Source organism: Pinus tabuliformis, chromosome 6 (assembly GCF_031772625.1).
Source record: "Pinus tabuliformis cultivar Carrire ecotype Pingquan chromosome 6, CPIR1, whole genome shotgun sequence".
NCBI lineage: Eukaryota > Viridiplantae > Streptophyta > Pinopsida > Pinales > Pinaceae > Pinus > Pinus tabuliformis.
The window spans coordinates 1,207,919,228-1,207,925,806 of NC_142292.1; positions in this window are offsets into that span (position 1 = coordinate 1,207,919,228).

Genomic DNA, 6,579 nt, shown 5'->3' on the forward strand with positions numbered 1-6,579 from the left:
ATTTTAATTTTTTTAACTTTTAATTTAATTTTTTTTTTATTTAATTATATATTTTAATAAAAAAGTTTTATATATACATATATATATATATATATATATATATATAATTTTAATTTAATTTAATTAATTAATTAATTTTTTTTGTTATATTTAATTATTTGTTTATTATGATTGTTAAATTATTATTAATTATTAATTTATTTTTAGTTTCTTTATTCTATTATAATTTTTAATTTTTTATTTTTAATTTAATTATAAAAAGTTTGATGAAATATGTGTCTCATTATTGTTATTTTATATATATATATATATATATTTAATTAATTAATATATGATTAATTAATTTATTACTGTTTTATGATTTGATTAGACCAATGAATTAATGCTTAAGGAGGATGGTTAAGAGGAGTTTTATAATGATTATTTGTTTATTTGTTTATTTTTTTTTATTTTTTTTTAGAGGAGGGAAAAGGTTAATCTGAGTGGCGATTACTGTTTTTTAGGATTTCTAGTAAAGGTTTCCAAGCGTTACTCAATTTTAATCCATCATCACGGTTAAAGTTGTTTTTCCTTTTTTCTATTTCAATGGCTTCTTTAATTTTTCTTTTAAGACAGTGTTCTTCTTTTCTAACAAGTTTGGCTTTTTCCATGCAGATGTAATGAGAGGAAGAGTGAACATGTTCATCTAAGGTTGATTTAGAGATTCTTTCTCTTCTTAAGTCAGCAGTGTGTTCTTTAATTCTAACATTAAGAGATCTACATGTTTCACCTATTTATTCCTTGCCGCATGAGCAAGGAATCACATAAACACCTTTCTGAAGGTTAGGGTTTATGGGATCTTTAACAGAGTTGAATAATTGTTTGATGGTGTTAGCTGGGGTGAATGCTACATTAATGTTATCTTTATTGAGAACTTTAGTAATTTTATCTGTGGTACCTTTTATGTACGGAAGGGAGACCTTAGGAGTTGATAAATTTTGATCATTAATATTATTGTTATTTTTCTTAAGGGATAGGTGCATAGCTTTCTTTATGTATTTCTATTATAGCCATTTAGCTCAAACACTTTGTGAAGATGGTTGAGTTCATTGTTTAAATGGTCAGGATGAGATATCCTTACTGCCCTAATGGTTAAGGTCCTAATGATGCCAATCTTCTGTTTAGGGTGGTGATGGGAATTTGCATGTAGATATCTTTCTGTATGAGTTTTCTTTCTATAGACCTGGAAACCAAGAGACCCTTCTCTTTTAGTTAGAAGGACGTCAAGAAAGGGAAGCTGGTTGTTGCTTTCAATTTCAATGGTGAATTTTATATGGTCAGAGAGGCTATTTAAATGATTGAGGAATAGGTCAAGCTTTTCTTTTCCATGACTCCACTTAGCAAATATGTCATCTACAAACCTTTTCCATTCTTCAGGGGTGTATGGAAATGACATAAGAGCCTTCCGTTCAAAGTGCTCCATAAAGATGTTGGCAATTATGGGGGATAGAGGAGAACCCATAGCCACACCATGAGTTTGTTCATAAATTATTCCTTTGAAGCTGAAGTACGAAGATTTCAAGCATAGTTCCAAAAGATCCACAGTTTCTTTATCAGTGAGGTTTCTCATGATCTCAATGGCTTCATCAATAGGAATCATGGTGTAAAGTGATACAATGTCAAAGCTGACCATAAGATCTTCATCTTTCATTTCTATGTTATTTATCCATTGAACAAACGAATAGGAGTCTTTAATATAAGAAGGGGTATTACCAGATAGGGGTCTAAGCTTTTTAGCAAGGTATTTTGCGAGCAGGTAAGTCGGGGAACCTATGGTATTAACTATAGGTCTGAGAGGTATGTTAGGTTTATGGACTTTAGGAGCTCCATAGATTCTAGGAATAATGGAACTGCTAGGAATGATTTTCTTTTTAGTGGCATCATCTAAGGATGATTCTTTGATTTTCTTAATTACATCACGCATGATTTTCTCACTAGGATCTTTGTTTATTATTTTATAGCAACCACTATTGTTTAGATGATCTTCCATTTTATTGTCATAATCACTTCTGTTCATAATCACAGTTGTGTTGCCCTTGTCAGCCTTTAGGATGACTATGTTTTTATTATTTCTAAGGGTGTTTAAGGCTCTTTTCTCTTCTAAGGAAATGTTAGATGAAGGAGGTTTTGCAGTTCTCAGGATTTTTGCAATAACTTGTCTAATTTCTTCACTTTCAGCTATATCTAAGTTTTTTATGGCTACTTCGATATTACTGATAACTTCTTCTATCGGAATTTTATTAGGGGTTATGGCAAAATTCAGCCCTTTTTTTAAGATGGATTCAGCTGCATGATCTAGGATGATGTTTGATAAGTTAATAACTAGGGCTTTGTCAGATGTCATGATTAGATTGTGATGAGGGTTTTGCGATTTTAAACTGGTGGAAGGGTTATTAGCGAAGTTTTCTGTTTTATCCATATTATTATTTATGACAGCGCTATTTTCATTTTGAGACCTGTTGGTTATGTTGCCGTGCCTACCTATTATAACTCTGCTGCTTTTATCATGAGTCACAGCCATGTTTCTTGCCATCGTATTGCTGCCTTGACTGCTCCCAACCTGACTTGTAACGGTGCGGTTCAAAGGTTTAACCGTTGTAACTTGCGTTGAGGAATGCGCTAGACTATCCTTCGAATTCATAATACATTTCCGTTCTGCACTGTTTAAAGATTTTACTGCTGGACTTACCTGCACCACCGAATCCATAGTTTCAGGCGTTGAATCAAGACTGGATTGCGTTCTGGATGAGTGGATTGTGCTCATTTGTGCGTTTGTTTGCAAAGGAGCCTGCACCAACGAATTATTGCCACTTCTATTCATCATCAAGGCAGTGTTGTTTATAGGCACGGCTGTTAAAGATTGCGAGTCAGGAATAGGGGCCGCTGAATTATTAATTTGTGGCATCGAATCTAATTCCGAGTTTTTGCTGATACAACCAATATTCACTGCGTTGTTTATCTTTAATATAGCTTGATAGCTATCAGGAACATTGTCAACCAGCGTGTCTTGCGGTGTTTGTATTCTGGAGGAACCATTGTAGTTCTGAGGAATCTTTGAACGAGCGCCCAGGTTGTGATCTTCACCATTGTTGCGTAAATTGTTTAACTTTTTTAGTTTCTTGATATTGTCTTTCATTAACCATTTGTCAGCTCTTATGAATGTAATTGCATCCAGTGATTGCCAAAAATCCTTTCTAAGATGTGCGGAAAGGTTCAGATGCGCAGAAAGAAGTTTCTCAGAAGTTTTTATTAATTTGGATCTGACCCATTTGATTTCATTTCTCACCAGGGTATCACTTAATTTTTTGAAACTGGATAGATTTCTGAACTGAAGAGGATGTTTACAGATGGCAAATTTAGGGATGACCTTGTTATCTCTACACATTTTAAGAAAATTCATATTAGAAATGAGTTTAGCTCTGGACAATCTTAATTTTTCGAAATTTGCTGCGCTATCCATCATATCCCTTCCATGGTAGGATTTGATGTTGTTAAATAGGGAATCCATACAGGTGAGGATGGTTTTAGATAGAGGAGGAATGACCTGTTGAAGAGTTTTGAGAACCCAACGTTTCAAACTACCAAGTGAGTCCATCATCAGGGGACGCGACAATAAATAATCTTCAATCTTAATGATGTATCCATGAGCTGGGATTAGGGTATATATATCTAGGTTATTAAAGAATGATGTGAGAAATTAGGTCGGCCAATGTATTTATTTATTTATTTATTATTATTATTATTATTTTATTAATTTAATTAATTTAATTAAATCAAAAATTAATTGTTTTGAATAACGGTATACTTACTTTATTAATAAGTTTAGATTAATTAATTAATTATTGTTATATTTAATTATTTGTTTATTCCGATTATTAAATTATTATTAATTTTTTTTATTTATTATAATTTCTTTATTCTATTATAATATTTTTTAACTTTTAATTTTTAATTTAATTATATATTTTAATATAAAAAAATTGATGAAATATGTATCTATATATGTTTATTGTTATTATTATTATTATTATATATATATATATATTTTAATATTGATTTGATTAATTAATTAATTAATTATTAATTATTTATTTATTTGTTATATTTAATTATATTTTTATTATGATTATTAAATTATTATTAATTTTTTATTTATTTTAATTTCTTTATTCTATTTTAATTTTTTTTAACTTTTAATTTAATTTTTTTAATAAAAAGTTTATATATATATATATAATATATATATATATATATATATATATATATATATATATATATATATATATATAATTTAATTTAATTAATTAATTAATTATTTTTTTTGTTATATTTAATTATTTGTTTATTATGATTGTTAAATTATTATTAATTATTAATTTATTTTTAGTTTCTTTATTCTATTATAATTTTTAATTTTTAATTTTTAATTTTTAATTTAATTTAATTATAAAAAGTTTAATGAAATATGTGTCTGATTATTGTTATATTATATATATATATATATATTTAATTAATTAATTAATATATGATTAATTAATTTATTACTGTTTTATGATTTGATTAGTCCAATGAATTAATGCTTAAGGAGGATGGTTAAGAGGAGTTTTATAATGACTATTTGTTTATTTGTTTATTTTTTTTTATTTTTTTTTAGAGGAGGGAAAAGGTTAATCTGAGTGGCGATTACTGTTTTTTAGGATTTCTAGTAAAGGTTTCCAAGCGTTACTCAATTTTAATCCATCATCACGGTTAAAGTTGTTTTTCCTTTTTTCTATTTCAATGGCTTCTTTAATTTTTCTTTTAAGACAATGTTCTTCTTTTCTAACAAGTTTGGCTTTTTCCATGCAGATGTAATGAGAGGAAGAGTGAACATGTTCAGCTAAGGTTGATTTAGAGATTCTTTCTCTTCTTAAGTCAGCAGTGTGTTCTTTAATTCTAACATTAAGAGATCTACCTGTTTCACCTATGTATTCCTTGCCGCATGAGCAAGGAATCACATAAACACCTTTCTGAAGGTTAGGGTTTATGGGATCTTTAACAGAGTTGAATAATTGTTTGATGGTGTTAGCTGGGGTGAATGCTACATTAATGTTATGTTTATTGAGAACTTTAGTAATTTTATCTGTGGTACCTTTTATGTATGGAAGGGAGACCTTAGGAGTTGATAAATTTTGATCATTAATATTATTGTTATTATTGGTTGTTGCTTTCAATTTCAATGGTGAATTTTATATGGTCAGAGAGGCTATTTAAATGATTGAGGAATAGGTCAAGCTTTTCTTTTCCATGACTCCACTTAGCAAATATGTCATCTACAAACCTTTTCCATTCTTCAGGGGTGTATGGAAATGACATAAGAGCCTTCCGTTCAAAGTGCTCCATAAAGATGTTGGCAATTATGGGGGATAGAGGAGAACCCATAGCCACACCATGAGTTTGTTCATAAATTATTCCTTTGAAGCTGAAGTACGAAGATTTCAAGCATAGTTCCAAAAGATCCACAGTTTCTTTATCAGTGAGGTTTCTCATGATCTCAATGGCTTCATCAATAGGAATCATGGTGTAAAGGGATACAATGTCAAAGCTGACCATAAGATCTTCATCTTTCATTTCTATGTTATTTATCCATTGAACAAACGAATAGGAGTCTTTAATATAAGAAGGGGTATTACCAGATAGGGGTCTAAGCTTTTTAGCAAGGTATTTTGCGAGCAGGTAAGTCGGGGAACCTATGGTATTAACTATAGGTCTAAGAGGTATGTTAGGTTTATGGACTTTAGGAGCTCCATAATGGCTAAGCTTATGAATGGAAGTTCTTCTAAACCATAGCAAACTCAAAAGACCTAAATGATAAATGCAGGTAAGTCGGGGAACCTATGGTATTAACTATAGGTCTGAGAGGTATGTTAGGTTTATGGACTTTAGGAGCTCCATAATGGCTAAGCTTATGCATGGAAGTTCTTCTAAACCATATCAAACTCAAAAGACCTAAATGATAAATGCAGGTAAGTCGAGGAACCTATGGTATTAACTATAGGTCTGAGAGGTATGTTAGGTTTATGGACTTTAGGAGCTCCATAATGGCTAAGCTTATGAATGGAAGTTCTTCTAAACCATAGCAAACTCAAAAGACCTAAATGATAAATGCAGGTACTATTATGAAATTTGGAAATAATGATCTATGCAATAAGAAATCCTAAGTTATGCAGTGATCAAATAAAAAATATGTTTTTGGGTTGTGTGAATGGAACCCTCAAACCATGATCCCATAAGGGAGATGAGGCAGAGGCCAATACCACAAACTTTTCTAGAGTGTTTACTATCACTATTGTAACACTGATCTATCTATCCACAAATGGAAGCAAACTAAGTAATCATCCAAATACTTGTAGTTTAAACAAAACCAAAATCACTTCAGCAGCTAACTATGAATGTAATCTAAGCATACATGTATAGAAAGAGGAACCTCTACTGCTAGGGTTGGGCCCTAACCCAAGAGCTTCAACCCTCTGAGTCAACTCAGTGTTGGATCAAGGGAAT